At 38.4% G+C, this 17888-nt stretch overlaps 1 long non-coding RNA gene across 3 annotated transcripts; it reads right to left on the minus strand.

Annotated features, from left to right (window-relative positions):
* Positions 1 to 321: 321 nt before the first annotated feature.
* Positions 322 to 16347, minus strand: LOC124234233 (uncharacterized). Of its 3 annotated transcripts, none has more exons than XR_006887259.1 (4): positions 16287 to 16347; positions 10794 to 11343; positions 6462 to 6853; positions 322 to 4922 (listed from the first exon to the last, which is right to left on the minus strand). It is a non-coding gene; the product is annotated as an uncharacterized LOC124234233 (long non-coding RNA). The 3 variants fall into 3 exon arrangements; XR_006887257.1 differs by lacking the exon at positions 16287 to 16347 and adding an exon at positions 15199 to 16230; XR_006887256.1 differs by lacking the exon at positions 16287 to 16347 and having other exon boundaries at positions 10794 to 15166.
* Between the last annotated feature and the right edge of the window lie 1541 nt (positions 16348 to 17888).

Consider the following 17888-nt stretch of genomic DNA (forward strand, 5'->3'; position numbering starts at 1 on the left):
TCAAAATTGCTTGCTTGTAGTAAAGCTAGATTCATAGGAATACTACACATGGAAACTGGACTAAGATAATAAACTCATTGTTTATTATTCTAATCACTTTTAAGATCACAGATCCTTTTGAGAAATTGATGAAAGTAATGAACTCTCTCCTCAGAAAAATTCACATGTGCACATACACATTTGATTTTACATACAATTTTACGTGGTTCCATAAACCTTTTTTTTTTAAAGATTTTATTTTTTACTTTTTCACCCCAAAGCCCTCCGGTACGTAGTTGTATAGTCTTTGTTGTGGGTCCTTCTAGTTGTGGCATGTGGGACGCTGCCTCAGCGTGGTTTGATGAGCAGTGCCATGTCCACACCCAGGATTCGAACCAACGAAATACTGGGCCGCCTGCAGTGGAGCGCGTGAACTTAACCACTCGGCCACGGGGCCAGCCCCTCCATAAACCTTTTAAAGCATGATGGATTCCAGGTGAAGAATCCCTGACCTCCCAAGACAACGAAATGGTCATGGAAATGCTGGTGATACACATGACATCAATCTTATTGACATATATTGGACCAGATTTGAGCAAACAATGATAAAATTCTTCATAGTGTTATATAATCAATTTTTAAGAACATCCAAGTATGCATATAACAGGGCATTCACATGCAGGGGCTGATTATTTACTTCTCAAAAGAATTCTTCAAACTACAAAGACAGTAAGCATCTTGAAGCCAGCGGGCCGGTCCATGTCTTTGAATCTATAGTCCCTACTACATAGTTGGCCTTTGTTAAGTGTTTGTTGTGTGTGCTGGATGAATATATGGTTCTCTTGCAGTTTCTGTAAATAGCTATGCTTCATTTAAGTGCTTTCATTTAGGTCATTAAATGCTTGCATGGATGTGCAAAAAGCCTCTGTCAACTGAAGACTACTCAGAAAAGAAGATAAAGCGTATCTCAAACCGTAATGTGAGTCAATGGGAAAAGTGATTTACTTTACAAAAATGAAATTTACACAAAACTAGTGCATAAATCAAGATCTCCTCTCTCTCATGAATAATTTGAGTCACCTAGTATAATTTATAGCCTTTGTCATGAAACCAATTTAAAACCCTATTCCAATTTTAGTATATCTTCTGTTGAAGCTAGCACAAATCCTGATGCAGAAAACTTGTCTGAATTGCATAGATTTTTTTCTAGACTAAGGGATGTGAGCTCTGCAAACACTGGACATTTTTGTTTTGTTTCATTTTGTTTTGCTTTTTAGCTCTTTGCTGAGATAAATTTTGAAGTTTGCTAGATCATTGTCACAAAGAATTCTCTTTATGTGAAGGTTATACATAGCTAGTGGCTCTAAGTAAAGAAGCAAATACCATATTGAGGGGGATTACCTCACTCCTCTTCTGGAAATAGTAGAAATGTCCCACCTCTTGATTGGGGGGAAATATTCATGAGGAAAGTTTTTCTAACTCCAAGCAGGAGCACCTTATGGCTTTACCAATAAGCCCCTCAGTGGAGAGGTGCCAAACTGCTTATCCAGGAATTTAGCTTCTTCCATGGATTAACTAGTTTGCAAAGGCTGCTGTAACGAAATGCCACAAGGTGGCTTACACAACAGAAATTTATTTTTTCATAGTTCTGGAGGCTACAAGTCCAAGATCAAGGTGTTGGCAGATTTGGTTTCTCCTGGGGCCTCTCTCTTTGGCTTGCAGATGGCCACCCTCTTGCTGCCCCTTCACATGGTTGTCCCTGTGCACACACTCCGAGTGCCTCCCCCTCTTCTTAGAAGGACAGCAATCCTATAGGATTAAGGCCTCACCCTACAGGCCTCTTTTTAACTCAGTCACCTCTTCAGAGACCACATCTCCAAATACAGTTACGTTCTGGGGATCTAGGGGTTGGGACTTCAACATAAAAATTTGGGGGGAGACACACTTCATCTCATAACACTCCAGAATCCAGGAATCTGACAGCTTGCCCTCTCACATCCCTGTCCTCATTGACCACCTCCAGATAAGCTTATCCTCCTAGGATCAGGCTTAGAATCCCGTAACTTCTTTCTGATCCCAGGGCCCATGGTGTCTCTGAGGCTATTGCGTAGTTACTCCAGCTTACTTTTCTACTGCTGCCAAAGTAACTAGGGGCCAGGAAGAGAGTTCTATGTAGAATTCTGAGTGACTTGCTCATTCTATTTGATTGTCTGTGTGTGTGTATGTGTACTCTTCTTGATTTGAAAACAAACCTCCAGTCCTCTGTTTGAATTTAAGCAGCAATAAACCAATGACAATAATTCCACTCACATTTGTCTAGAACTCTCCATTAAGAGGAGGACTGTGGAAGAAAGTCCAACAAAAGGGACTGAAAAGGGACAATCAGACTGAAGGTGAGAGAACTGTGCGAGAACAATGTTAAAGGAAGAAAAAAGAAAATTTGGATGCTGCAGAGACACCTGTAGAGAAGTTGACCAACAAAAGATCACAGAGTTTGAAAATTAAGAAATCATCAATAATCTTAAGAATAGTAGAGTTGAGTGGAATTTTGGAAGCCAAATACAATTGGTTGAGAATTTGATAAGAAATAGTTAAAGCAGACCATCAGCATGGCTGAAAGGAAAGCTACGTAGGCCTCTCCTGGGGTTGGTGACACCAGACAATTTCAGTAGTTCCCAGTCAATGCCCATCTGAGATGATACACGACATGTTTCATATGGCAACTGGGAAAAGGAGGCCTTTTGGGAACTGGGTTCATCTTCAAAAATCATTTTGCTGAAAAATCAATTAAGTGAAGAGTGGATTCACCAAATTTATTAGTGTATTGAAAATTTTTTTCTCTTCATTATTTATAAGTTTATAGTAATTAGTGCTAGATGAGATTTAACAGATTTTTGAAGATTTGGGGGAAGTTTTGGTTGACTGATTTTCATTTTGTTCTTTATGCCACCATTTTAAGGAATATTTAATCCGTCAAAAGTAAAGTATCATGGAGTGCTTTAACCTAATTATATATCTGTAATATCCAGAATGTATATTTAAATACTAGTAACCAAAATTTCAGTGTTTTCTATGGGGTTTCAGGTTATACTGATCCTAATATATTGTACTCGTTTTTTGCCTTGCCTGCACTTTGCCCTGGTTAAGACCCTTTTGCCAATATATCAAGTAGAATAGCCCATTTATGTTGTTATTACAGCAATTAATAACCAAAATTTAATATGCTGTATAGTTGTTCTTATTGCTTCATAGTTAATTTCCCCCCAAAATGTACCATATCCCCAAGATGCAAGGAGTTGATGAACCTGTCAGCAATTGAATAAAACTTATCACAGAGAATCGTCCCTTGTATTGACGCATCCAATTCCATCTCTAAAAGCTCTGCTGTAGCCTACGAAAGCTAGAATTTTTTTAAGTATCTGTCCATCGCTTAGTGCATAGCTGTGGTGCCTGAGCTCTTTATGACTGCTGGATGAGGCCAGTTCAGGATTTGCTGCATGGGTCCTGAGGACGTAGGGCAGCATCAGCCACAGCGTCACTGGCGGACCTGTGATTCCAACGCCAGGCTGTGTCGTCAGCTCCATAGAAAACTGAGATCCTAGCTCCTTGGAGCCCAGAGAAGACCTGAGCAGGAGTGACCACCTGGGGTCACATCTAACTAACCTATTATTTGATCTCTCCACCAAAATTTTGTATTTAGATTTAATATAGTTCAGGTTTGGAGTCCTAATCACATGGTCCTTCATAATAATCCCATCTAAGCAGCTTCATTTTCTTTCCTGTTTTTGAATGTTCCAACCTTCCCTTTTTCTGCAACTGTCATCAAGTCTATGCCTTTGGATGCTTTACATAGTGGCATAAACATTCATCTCCTAAAAGACTGATATGGACGATACGAGCGCCAAGACAAATTTTATTTGGGCCAAAAATATACTTCTTACTAATGAGAGAATAAAAATTGGATTATATATAAACATATTTACAGAATCCTTCAGGGATAGAAGAGGGTAGCTCTTGACCCATCCATTTTAATCGTTGGCCTCATAAGGAATCTGGTGCATGGCTCAGAGTCAGACTGCTGGGCTCACTCATGAAGTCAGCTGCAAAGTATGTAAAAAGGGCAGCTCTCCATAGCAGTTAAAAACTGGAGTCAGGCTTCCTAAGTTTTAGCTCTGGTCAGTAATAAATTCAGATCACCTATTACTTAATATTTGATAAGTTATTTAATCTCTCTCTGCCTTTGTTTTATCTTTCATGAAATTAGGTGAGAACTGGATGAGTTCGTGTGTGTGGGTGTATTATACATATATATATATATATATATATATATATACATGTGTGGCACATAATATACACTCACTAAACGTTAGTCATTTTGTACACACTGAAAAAGTCTGTAGGTCACAGCTTAGGAACACACACTTTACTTTGTAAGTTCTTCCCCTCTTGCTTTTCACAAAGCAAGCCTAAAAAGTCGAACTTAAATTAAATGCTATTTTTTCTCTGATATAGAATTTATTGATTTAAGAAATATTTATTGAGTGCATACCATACGTCATGCTTCGTGCTGAACACGTAATAAAAAACAAAACCGGCGCGGTCTCTACCCTCGAGGAGTTTACAGTCTAGCAGAGAGGCCCTCCAACTATACATAAAGCGCAATTAGAATGCATGTGATGAATGACAGGAAGGAAAAGAACAGGTGTAAAATTCAAAGCTTCCATCTGTTTAAACCTGCGCTTATGATAGGTGGAAACCAGAAGTGCTGCCAGGCAAGAAGAGAGGTATTTTACTCTCCTCTGCACTAAAGGATATCCTTGTAGAAATTAATCACGTCCAAGGTGAGTCTCCTTTAATACACTTGTATCTGTCTCTATTGAGACAGTTATAGCAGGATTCACCTGTCTCCCTGGAGAGTCATCTGTTAACCAGTGAAACTTTCCCTAAAAGAAAAATACAAATGGAGAAAGAAGTGGGTAATATGTCATGAAAGAGGGAGAGAGGAGAATTAGGAGAGGGTAGAAAATACTCCCCTGTCTCCTCAGCATGCTCAGTCTTCTCTGCCCTGAAGCCACGTTTCTGTGCTGTCTACATCCTCTTAGGTAGCTAGGTGGGCTGGAAAGTGCACTCTGAAGAGTCTTGGCCTCCTCCACACTATTGACGCCCTTCAGTACGGGCTTCACAGGACTAACATGTCAGGGAGGCATCGATCCCTTGGACGTAGTTGCGACAGGCCCAAGGAGACACAGATTTGCACTAGCAGTACTGGTGACCCACTGATTTGGCTTGCCTGGGACTGAGGGGTGTCCCAGGTTATGAGACTTTCAGTGCTAAAGCTGGGACATCCCTGAGCTAACCAGGACAGTTGGCCATCCTAACAGCAGGGAAATCTCACAAAGGCAGACACCTGCCTTACCCTCTGGTGTATCTCCAGTGTAGGCCTCTAGTAATGGAGTGTGGTGGTTAAATATGGCCGGCGGTGGGGGGGGGGGGGAGGCTCTAGGGTCACACAAGGTGTGTTCAAATCCACCTTCCATTTATAAGCTGTGTAACCTCAAGCATTTACCCTTCCTCTCTGAGTCCCAATTTCCTCACTTGCAAAATGGTGATATACTTCACAGGTTATTGTACAGATTAGATAAAATAATAGATGCAAAGCTTTCCACAAACTGCCTGGCACATTGTCAGCACACTATATGTGTTAGCCATTAATTTTACTATGTTAGCAGACCCTCAACAAATACTTGTTGAAGGACAGATAATTGCATATGCTTTTGACGATTTTATCCTGTTTCCAACAGCTAAAAATGGTTTTTTCTCTGAAATTGGGTAGAGTGGAGTAATGAATGACACTCCCCATTGCCCCCGATCTCTCTCCCAGATCACCCCCACATCAGAGCTCTCCTTACACCTTACACCAGAGTGTACTCTTCTGGATGCAGTCATATTCTTTCACAGTCTCTATATCCCCCCAAGGAATGTCTTGAGCAGAAAGACACTTTTTCATCCTAGCAATGGACAGAGTTACATTCTCACCATCCCTCCCTCGCCCTCAGCCCACCTCCTCAGGATGACTGGGCTACCTTGTAATCATTACTATTATTAGCATGGGAAATATTTGGTTGATTTAGCCAGGATTAAAGGAGTGAGCAGAAAAGGAAGAAGAAAGGAGAGGACCACGTTGTGCTCTTTCAAGGGTATGGGGAAATGTACAGCCAGGGGCCAGGTCGCATCTAATCTGTCAGGAGAGAGAGCTTGGGTTTCATCGGGCAGCAGGTTGTCTTTGAACCAAACCAAAAATGACACATATGGCAAAGGGTTCATTGTATAAATGAAGCAGCCAACATGTATTGTATAAAGAGTAAGTCTAATGAGGAAGCATTTTCGCTTCCAAAGTAAAAGATTTCTGGACTCCTAGGGAAAGATGTAGGAGGTACAGAAGAAAAGATTTAGAAAGGTACAGAAAATACATTAATACTCACCACCATTTTCAAAGAGTTGGCAACTTCTTGGAGCATATTAAAACTATACTCAGGAGCTCCACCAAAATTTGAATACATCTCCTTTGGAATCTCATCACAACACACACACACACAGACATATACACATCCCATGATGTGTCCCATGAAAATCACTGGTGTTGTGATCCATGGTTATCCATAGAAGTGTGTCTCATACATCAGGAGTGATGCCAGTGGGAAAGCAAGACTGAGAATCCATGTCTGGTGGATAGAGCCCTGGGCTAGGAGACCAGAAATCTTCATCTCAACCCAATCCATTTGTGACGTGGCAAATCATCCACTTCTTTGTTCTTTAGCAGCTCCAGCTGCAACAGGACCACAGCCACTTCTGTCCACTTCTCCTGTATAGGGTACTCATCAAGAGGAATAAGATCATATGCATAGAAACACTCTTCAGAAGAGGAGAACGTGTGCATACCTTATATCACAAATAGTGAGAATTGGATTCAAAAATTCTGCCAAGAAACCTTTGTCAAAGGCCAGGAAAGTATAATTCCTCTGTAATGATACCAGTCCTTTGTACTACCAAGGCTTTGGAAATATGAAGATGTTTCTAAGCAACAGGAGGTAAATATATAATTACTCTCTACTAAATATTTTCAAGAGCCTTGTTCAAGCTAGTTTTAACTTTATTTAAATAACAAGTCATAGCTCCAAAATAGATATTAATTAAAGAAATCCCTTTCTATAGTAGATATTATATAAGCTTCTTCTTCCTTTATAAAGCATTTAGTTCACACTGAAGAAACAAGTGGTTTCTGATTACAAAGCATATTGAAAAATACAACCATGATTAGATAACGTGTGTTGGATAAATAACACTCGGTCATGTGAGTCAGCTAACTACGGTGGATATAAATATGTTTTTTGAGTCATGCTGGCTATTAATCAGTGGTAACACCAATGAACAGAATGAAAAATTTTATCTCAAGCCGGCTGTTGAAGTGTTACCCATAATATTGCCCATTCATTCTCCATAAAATTAATCACATTGCTAGCTTTGATAAGATGTCTTGGTTTCCTCTATCTTTGCTGGTTTCTTGCATACTGAACAGTGTTACATGAAGGAAGCAGAACAGCATCTCCTTTCAATTCTGCTTGTGATTTGAAACTTTGCTTACACGAAAGCCACACCTGGAATAATAGGTGGAGCCATCTCTGAGTCTTTCCTGAGCATATCAGGCCAGTTATATCAAGTAAACATTGTCATCAGTAAAAAGTACACACTGTTTTCTGCATCACTCTGCCTGATGGCATTCTTCTAGAAAAGCGTCAGCAGCATGGGGTCAATATCTTGACCTTACAGAACAAGAGCCCAACTTACCATCTCACATTGTGCTCCTTAAACCTACTACCTATTCATGTCCAGGTTCCAGAATGGTTCCCTCCCTTGAGTGTTAGAGCCCCAAAAGAATCAGTAAGCAATCAATAATTATTAACAAATGCCCTTTTCACAAATTGGGCACTGACTTAATCTGTCTATGTGGATTTTTATTTGGCTTCTCTCTAAGACAAAATATTCTTTCTACACTTGAGGAGATTACAATCTAGTGCGGAGGTCAAAACATATACTTAGAAAATTAAATAACCATGCAAAATATAATAATGTGGCCGAAGTGTAAGAAAGGTCAAAAAAAAGTAATGGATTGAATGCTAAATGAATGATATTGAGACCAGTGATTCGCAAACTGTGCTCCAGGCAACCCCAGGTGTTCAGGTGCTCACAGGGGGAGTTCTCAAGGCCGCAGCAGAAAAGAAGAGAAACACCAAATAAGTGGAGCTTCAGCCAAGCCCCTATCCTGGCTTCCACCTCCACCAGAGGAACTCTTGGGTTTTTGTTTTCTGTTTTTGTTTTTTACTTTCTATAGCAGATCTTCACATACAATTTCATATCAAGGAAAAGCTTCAAGTTTATTTTTTTAGAAACTAATAATATATTTTTAAATGCTATAAATTTCAAAATCACATGGTGTAATCACTCTTACAGTTGAGGTGTCAGAAAGTTTCTTGGTGGAAGAGGAGTGAAGACTTGCCCCATGTAGGTGATTTGGATAGTTACAAAGCTCCCAGTTTAATGGTTTTTATACATATACGAAGATGCCTGAACAAGAGGCAGTCCAAGGTGCTGGACCGTGGTTAGGGTGTGGTATCCTGTAGTCTAGACTAGGCAAAGGAGATAGTGCCACTGGATGATTTAAGAGGCATCATCTTGCTGAGCAGCCATATCAATATCTACACAGACAGCCATCATTTCCTAGAAAGAATCCACGTATACAGATGCAAGACGGAAAACTCAAGGGAGAAGAAGTTTCCCAGTAAATGCGCAGAGCTTGACTGGCCTGAAATGGAGTCAGTGTGGGTGGGGTTCCTGGCCTAGCTTAGGCAAACATCAGAGCTAGATAGATCAGTTTCAGAATCTAAGAATAAGAGTCCTGGCTTGCTAAGAAACACTGGAATGGCAAAACATGAGGATTGGGTCCTCCTCTCCCAAAGATCCTTTACTCTTGAATTAGGTAGGCACTCTCTATACAAAGAGATGAGCAGAGAAAGCTCTAGAAGATGTCCTGAGGCCATTTCTTTTTTCAGCTGACCTTTGGACCTAGGAACCAGAGGGATATCAATTCTGCTCTTATGGCCTGAAGAGACAGAGTTGTAAGAGGTCAAACACAGCCCTTATAGCATTTGCACTTAATAACAACAGAATTGGTGTGTATTATCTGAGCATAGATGATATTTTTCTAGATTACACAAATAGAGCAAAATAATATACAAACAGATAAACATTCTTGGGCTGCAAGCACAAAAAAATAGATAATTTAAGCATTAAAAAATTATTAGGAGAATGCAAGAGTTTCTTGTAGAATTAAAGATGACAAACAACCAACTCTAGAAAGGACAAGAGCAGGGCTGAGATTTGCGGAATCTCAGCTGCAGAAGCCTGAGGATCCCCTCTCTAGGGCCGCCATTAAGGGTTCAATATGCTTCCATATCTGTATGATTCCAATCACATTTTTTCAAATTCTCAGGAAAGAAAGTACGACTGACTATTACCAAGGAGTTTCAATCCTTGACACAATCATCTATGGCAAGGAGAAAGGATGAGCGGAACAAGGAGAACTCTGTGAGTGGGGAACCTTCCACAGTATGTGACTATTGCGTCTACCATTGTTCACTGCTCTAAGAGTGATGGAAGAGACATCTAAGATGTACTGGAATATGATGAACTAGGTCAGCCAAATATAGTTGTCTTGATGACAGTGCTTTTGAAAAATAGAAACAAAGCAAGTTTCTCTGCTGTAGACTATATCATAGAATGCAATAAAGAGATGAGTGCTCCTCCAAGGTGTTCTTATAACATGACCGTGCTGATCTCATTATTGTACATACTATTATAATTGCCTATTTATCCTTTTTTTTTTTTTTTTTTTTTTTTTGTCCCTAGACTGGAGGCATCTCAAAGAGAGGGACTGTTTCTGGCCTGGCCCGGTGGTGCAGCAGTTAAGTTCGTGTGCTCTGCTTTGGTGTCCCGGGATTCACAGGTTCAGATTCCAGGCACAGACCTACAAACCACTTATCAAGCCATGCTGTAGCGGCATCCCACATATAAAATAGAGGAAGGTGGGCACCGATGTTAGCTCAGGGCCAGTCTTCCTCAGCAAAAAGAGGAAGATTTGTGTCTGATGTTAGCTCAGGGCTAATCTTCTTAAAAAAAAAAAAAAGATAAGGACTGTTTCTTTTCACTTTTGCATCTTTAATTACTGTACCACAGTTAGATTATCAATAAACATTTCTTAAATGTCAAATGAAAATCATGCCAATCAGACTCAGAATGGATGTAGCTATTGGTCAGACTAAAGAAAGGTATGTGTTCTCCAGGCAAGGGATTTGAGCAAAATAATAGGAGAATACAGGAAGATGGGACCCTTAATCCAGGACTCAGGCTATGAATGTAGTTGGGAGGTAAATTAGAAATCAGTCACACAGTAAGCTCTGGGAAGCAGATCTCCACAACACAGGCTGAAGCAAATGAGCCCTTGGAGGTTGACCCCGTCTCTGCCCATCTCAGTCCCTAAGGCAAAGCCTGACTGATCTTGTTAAAGATCCGGGGCTGTTATCTCGGGATAGGTTCTGCAACACCATTTGCTGGGCCTCCTCCGTGTATACTTCCTCTTCTAAATATGTGTCCTAAAATGGAAGAAGTAAATGGGCATGGGGTGCGGGTGGGGGAATGCAGTGTGGTTCCCTTTGAGCCTCATTCCTCACCCAAAGAGAAATAGTTAACATTTTACTTACTGTATAATGCATCTGTAAACTGCTTACGTAAAATCCAATTTCCAGGCAATTTAATTACATCTTCTACTTCCCAGGAGGGTTTCTTCCACTCTAGAAGTGAGGAGCTTTCCTTTGTTAAATCAGGAGTCAAGTTAATCAGAGCCCTCCCACTCCCCATGGAATTCAATGATAGCAAAACCATCTCTAGTCCAACTACCACTGAGGCGCACTAGAAACCACTGTTTCTTTGAAGAATGTTGCCAATATCCTTGACCCTTCCCCAAATACTAGAAAAAGTTCAGGTCATCAGTGATCCTCTTTAGAATTAATTGATGATGTCTTCTCCTGAATCATACTCATCTACTCAGAATTTTTTTAAGGTGAAGGAACACGGGTTACAACAGAATGACTATGAGTTCTTTGTGTAACTTCTTAACAATATCACTCATGCTAATTAATTGCCAGATCTTTGGAATATGATCAAAGCCAAGTCCCTTAGTGGCCAGGATGAAGGTCCACAGCTGGTGCGGAAAACAGGGACTAGAGCCCAGGAGAAGAAATTTCATCTGTCCTGGTAGGGAAACACAAAGACAGAATCTGGGTCAGGAGGCAGGCAGTTTCTACAGTAACATTAGCATCAAAGAAAAGGATGAGAATATTATTAAATATAGAATAAATACATAAAATGTAACATATTTGAAACCAAATAGCAACTCTGTCCTTTAAAAAAGCATTATATTGCCTTCTTGGGAAGCATAGATCTAAAATTATAATAATTCAGATTGCTTTAGGTTCCACTCAGAAACATTTTGTTAAAAGATTGCCTTACATCATATTTGAGCATATAAGCAGACTTTTACCAAATATAGACACAAGGATCATAAACTGAAAATAGAAACCAGAAGACAGACTCAGGGGAAACCAAGGGAATATTGACATTGTATTACGCTTGGAAGTGAAGAAATAGAAACGTATAGTGATTTACTACCTTTACATAAGAGTAAAGAATTAGGTGAAAAAATATTCAAACTATCAGAAATAGTTAAGACATTTTTTGGTAATAAGTAAGGAAGAAGATTTATTTAACTTTGGAGAGCACTGGCAGAAAGAGACTAAAATGAGAAACAATAATGTCACGTATTAACTTTGTTCTTAAACATCCACATTTAATGTATCAACTTTGGCTGTTGTTATATGCCCTGGCAATTCAATAAAGTTACTGAAATGGAAAATTGAAAATTTTTATTGTGATATTTCCAATTTCTCCACTAGTAGAATAGTTTAATATTAAGCCATTGCATATGCTTTCAGCATGCTCATTAAAATGAGTGAGCTATCATTTTTCTTTCTATTCCTAGTTATCAGCAACTTTATTTACCAGTGCAGATTAAGCAGAACACAAAGTTCAGCTAACCATTTGTAGGTGTACTTTCTAAACAGGCAAGTATTATCTATTGTAACAGCATCAAGTTTTAAAGCTGGAAAGAATCCTAAGTGGTTTTCATATTCCATATTTCATAGTATCAGTGAGGAAACTGAGGCTCAGAAAGGTTAAGTAACTTTTCCTAAATCAATAGCTAGTCAATGGTAGAGTAGATGTCATGCTTCTAGAATGTTCTATTACAGCAGACTACCCTAGAGTCCAAATGTTATTTCAGTAGTAGCTGTTGAACATTGGCCTATACATTCCTGTTTGGAAAAAAAAAAAAAAGGCCATAGAGGAGCCTTAATTTATTGAAACCCTACTTCAGCCTTATCACAAGGAATTCAAGATTGGAACGGATATTTTCCTTTTGACTTTTATAAGCTTTTTCATGTTTAATGTTCTATAAAATGTCTCTTTGCATTCATATCAGAGTCGTGGAATATCGACAACTCCCTAATTTGTAAGGTGATATCTTCATAAAGCTGCATTAATTTCTTTGTTGGTCCTTGCAGAGTAAATCTACTTCTAATCTGGTACCTGCCATTAAGCTGCCCATATCACTAATTTATTTCCCTTTTAATCAGCAATTTGGGCATGTTTTCTTTGGCTCAGGCACTACACAAAACATTTCTATTAACTATTCACCCTCCTGAGGCAGTGGGCTTGATGGGAAAAGGAACAGAGTAAAGCTGAAAGAACCAGGGGTGGATCAACTCTCAGTTCAGTTGCCAGTAAGCCGTGTGACCTTGAGCAAATCATTTATCTTCTCTGAACCTTTATCCATGTGTAAAATGGAAGAGGTCAATTTCATGATCCTTAAGATCTAAAATTCTGCATTTCTAAATTGGTAATTTTTAAGCCAACCTTAACAATAATTATTATGCAAATACCCTAAACTTTTATCCCATTGACCTCAATATACCTGGTACGTATTTCAATCCTAGCACTGAGACAAGTAAATAAACTACAGCAAGATAGGGTATCTCCCTTACTAATGTGAACTCCATAAAAGGTTAATTCATTTTTACAGGCTCAGTGCCTGGCAGAGTTGACATTCTATAAGTGTTTGATATATGGATGGGTGGATGGGTGATTGCCACAGCATAACAGTAAGAAGAGCTTAAGTGTGTGAGTTTACATTATCTCTGTAAATAGCCCAGAGATCATTAACCTGAACCTTGTCAGAGGAGCTAGCACTTAGACGTAATTTTGTCTGTTTACAGCATAATGGACTTCACACTACGTCTCTTATAGCCTGATCTCTTCCTGCCTAATCTTAGACTCTTAACCTTCCTTCTTGACCATAAGCTTTTGGAGAGCAAGATCTGTGTTTGATTCATCCCATCATTCGGTACCTATTCATTGCACTTAGGAGGTCTCCCATCAATTTTCACTAATTAATTGAATTTAAAAGGTTAGTTTCAATGTAATAGTGGCCAAACAAAATAAATGACACATTTTGTAACAAAGTAAAATTTTTTCAGGGAAAACGGTTTAGAACAAGTTATTTGTGATGATAAAATTCAGACTTTCTGCCCTTTCAACCTTTATTAAATTCAAAATTTCATCCCTATAAAAGTCACTCATTCCCTGTGACTTTATTTTCCTTCATATATGATCAGTTCATAATTAGTGTAATATAATTAGATATAATCATAATTGCAATGTAATCTAACAGGATCTCACAGAGGAGAGGAAGCATGAAGAGTACTTCAGTCACAGTTCCAAAACAAAGGTCACAGTAGAGTTGTATTTTGTGGTTTCAGTTTATATAAAACCCAGTGGCATAACAACAGTGTTCCCTGTGCCTTGCATGCTAATTATCTCTATGTTGCTTCAATAGATTCTTTGTCAAATGTTAATAGTCCACTACTCTGAGTGATATGGAATACCACCAGACTAATGACTCCTAGTGGGATGTCCTGCCCTCTTTTGACTTATTATCACGTGATTCCAAGGTATTTACTTTAGGAAGACATCGTTTTGTTCTCAGCCATGTCCATTTCTCTGGTCGAGGGATTCTTTCCCTACATGCTGTTCTCTTTTTCAGGCTACATAAGTTTCTTGATTGCTATCTCATAATTTTCACACATTCACAATTCCATATTGGCATAAACAATCTATATTAACACACACATAATGTTATTATTTTCTAACTCACTTTTTAAATAGTCATCACAACTCTAATTATGCTATTAATCCACTACAATTATACTCATTATTACAAATATGATTTGTTCATGGGAATCTTCATTATTATAAGCAGTACTTTACGTTACTGTTATAAAGGCCACCAATAAGCCATAATTGTTAGAAACATCCTGAATGTATTTACTCCTTCTTCATCAGGTTCCACACAATCAACATGGACATATTTATGTCTGTGTAAACTTCAGAGCAACCAGATAATCCCTTACTCCTAAAAAATTACTGTCATGTTGATTAAAAAAATAGCTAAGATTTATTGAGTACTCACCATGTGCCAGTCACTGTGCTAGCACTAAATGCATTAGCATAAATTATCTCATTAATGTGCCCAAGGATCCTATGAGGCGGAAGCTTTAATTAATCCCATTTTACGTAAGAAAACTGAGGCCTAGGGAGGCTGGGTAATTACTCAATTGTTTCCAGCTAATAAATGAAGGTGCTAGGACTGGAACCCAGACGATTTCACTCCATCTTAATCTATTTTGGGGGAGAGAGTGAACCATACTTTTTGTATTTATATAATTATTTCTCCAAACTCAAGTTTGAACATCATTTTAAAATTCTGCCTTAAAACCAAAAGTATATAGATACTGCAAATTGAAATATTTGCAATAGGAATTATAGGCTATCAAAAATATAATGAATCATTATTTCTGCAAAATTAGCAAATAGAGTAAATCAAAGCAGGAACATAATAGAAGTATCATATAATTATCAGCAGAGTTTTCTAAGTGTGAATTTGCTAGTGTTGATTGATTAATTTTATAGTTAATAAGCTTATTAACTCTGTACCTTAGCAGCTTTTTCTTTTTAGTGTGCAAGGTTTAAAGTTTAATTTCTTTTCACGAAGATTAATGGTAGATTTTCCAGCTGCCAAAAGATAATAAAGCAAAAATGATTAAAAGTAAATTTAACCACAAAGGCTTTGATAGTACCACATTACATCCCATCCATTTATGAATTGATTTTTGTAAAAAAGCAAATATGTAAAATCTGATATTCATTGTCTCCTTTATTATTTTCCATTTGCTGTAGTCCAATTACTATCACATTCATAAGGATTATGTGCATAAAATAGGTATGAAATCACTCTCTCTGAAAGTTTAAGGAATCTACGAGCCTTTTCGAAAATATGCTGAACATATTATCTTAACAAAGATAGCTTACAAATCAGAAATATTTCCCGGTTTTATGATCTGAAGCCAAAACTATATGAAACTTAAGAGCCAAACACTGTTTGCTTTTAAATCAGGGAAACCTAAAAAGTTAAATATTTACACTGGGAAGCAAATTATTACTTTGAGACTATGAGAATTCACCCAAACAGCCTTTAGAACAAAACAATGCGTTGTGATCCATTTCATAACCACTGTTCTATTTACACATCAAAAACTTATTGAGGATTTGTCATATTCAAGACCCTGTGAGGCACACTCTCTGGAATATGCCCTCAAAGAGATTATCTTTCGGACTGTTTTATTTTGTTTTTAATTATGAAAATAATAAAACAGTCACTTGTTTCACAACACCTAGCTTTAAGAAAAGTTAAATATTCCTAGTCTATTTTTATTACATGAAAATCCAGGTGGACATATGGAACCAATAACTCAGTTTTTCACTTAGAATTCCTTCTATTTGGATGTTCTGAAGCTTCCGGTACTATTCTGTTTTGGTTTGCAAAACAAGTCTACTAAAATGTCCCTTCAATTGAAATAGAAATGATATTTGGGTACAAGTGATTTGACATGAGTACATTTTTAAGAGCCACATTGCTTTTACAAAGGAGCTGAAGACGGGGCCAGCCCGGTGGCATAAGTTTGTGCACTCTGCTTTGGCAGCAGGGATTCGCTAGTTTGGATCCCGGGCGCAGACCTACATACCACTTATCAGTCCATGCTGTGGCAGGTGTCCCACATATGGGAAGATGGGCACAGAATGTTCACTCAGGGCCAATCTTCTTCAGCAAAAAGAAGAGGGTTGCTGGCAGATGTTAGCTCAGGCCTAATCTTCCTTAAAAAAGAAAGAAAGAAAGAAAGAAACTGAAGGCAAAGAGGAGCAGGGCTAACATGGAAGTGGTATGAACTAGGAGTCTGTAAGATGCACAGCTGGATTCCAATACTGATTTCACTACCCACCAGATACACAGACTTGAGCAAGTTATTTAATTTCATTAAACCTCAGTTTTCCTTATCCATAAAATAGACATAATTATGTTATTTCCCTAATAGAGTAGCTGTGAGGATTAGGTGATATAAGCAAAACACTGAGCATGATGTTGGGAACAATGCTCATATTCAATAAATGGTAGTTATCCCCATAATTAGAAGAGGTAAACTGGGGAGGAAAAGGTTAATACCTCACTTTTCAGGGATGTTGCAACAACAACAACAAAAATAACAAAAAGAATTTAGATGATAGCTTACGCTTCCCTGGTGTATTATTGGAAAACAACTAAGTTTGGACTAAAGAATGAAATGCAAGTACCTTTCGTTGCCATAGGCCACGCAGTTAAGGGATGTGCAACGAGTTCTTGACCTAAGGAAGAGCCACATGCTCTGAGGAAATTGTGGATAATTAACTTGTTAAATAATTCACTAAAATTAACCACATGTCATGTTGTGAACCACTTGGTCATGGTTGAAGAGGTTGTGTAAAACAATGATGCCTACAATTCAAAATTCCAGATACAAAATTGCTTACTTGAAATGAGCTCACAGATCCTATTAAAAGGCCTAAATTAGGGTTACACCGAGGCAAGTAGGTAAAATAAGGGAAATGTCAACATCCTAGTTATTTTTTATACCTAATATCAACTATAAGGATGAACCATATAAAACAGCTACTTTTGTGTCTTTAAAAAAAAGGTTAAATATCAAGAATTGGCTAAGGTCCAGCCTAAATGTCCGGGGTTTTTCATGACCTGTCCTGAGTTCAGGGTAGCATTACCACAGCAGACTGTGGAACAGCCTAAATCTCTCACCCTCTTCGGGTCATTGCCAAAGTGGGGAGGTCAGACAAAATAGCAAATACAAAACCAATTTCTGAAGGAAGCTAAGAACATAAGTAAAATGACATTATGAAAGTACACTTGGCTATGTCACATCTGCCTTAAAAATGTATTTTCTTAGTGCAATCCTTGAGTAATCCTTAAGCTGCCAATTATGCTTGAGTGGCCAATAGTCCAATTTTACCAGTTATAAATTTACATGAGCGTCAAGGCTCACTTTTGAATAATTTTGAGCTCTGAGCTAAATCCTTCGCATAGAAAAAAAAAATTCAATTTCCAGGAACGATAGACATGGTTAGTCCACGCTAATATCAAGTTCTTCACTCCTTCCAGGGGACATGGAAAACTTCATTTCCACAGGCACTTAGGTGGGACCATGTGAATAGTTCTAGCCAATGAAATGTGAGCAGGAATAATGAGAACGACTTCGCTGCTAAAGAACGAAAAAGGCCATATGGTTTCCCTTTCTGCAACA

This window comes from Equus quagga, chromosome 2 (genome assembly GCF_021613505.1).
Source record: "Equus quagga isolate Etosha38 chromosome 2, UCLA_HA_Equagga_1.0, whole genome shotgun sequence".
In the NCBI taxonomy this organism is placed as follows: domain Eukaryota; kingdom Metazoa; phylum Chordata; class Mammalia; order Perissodactyla; family Equidae; genus Equus; species Equus quagga.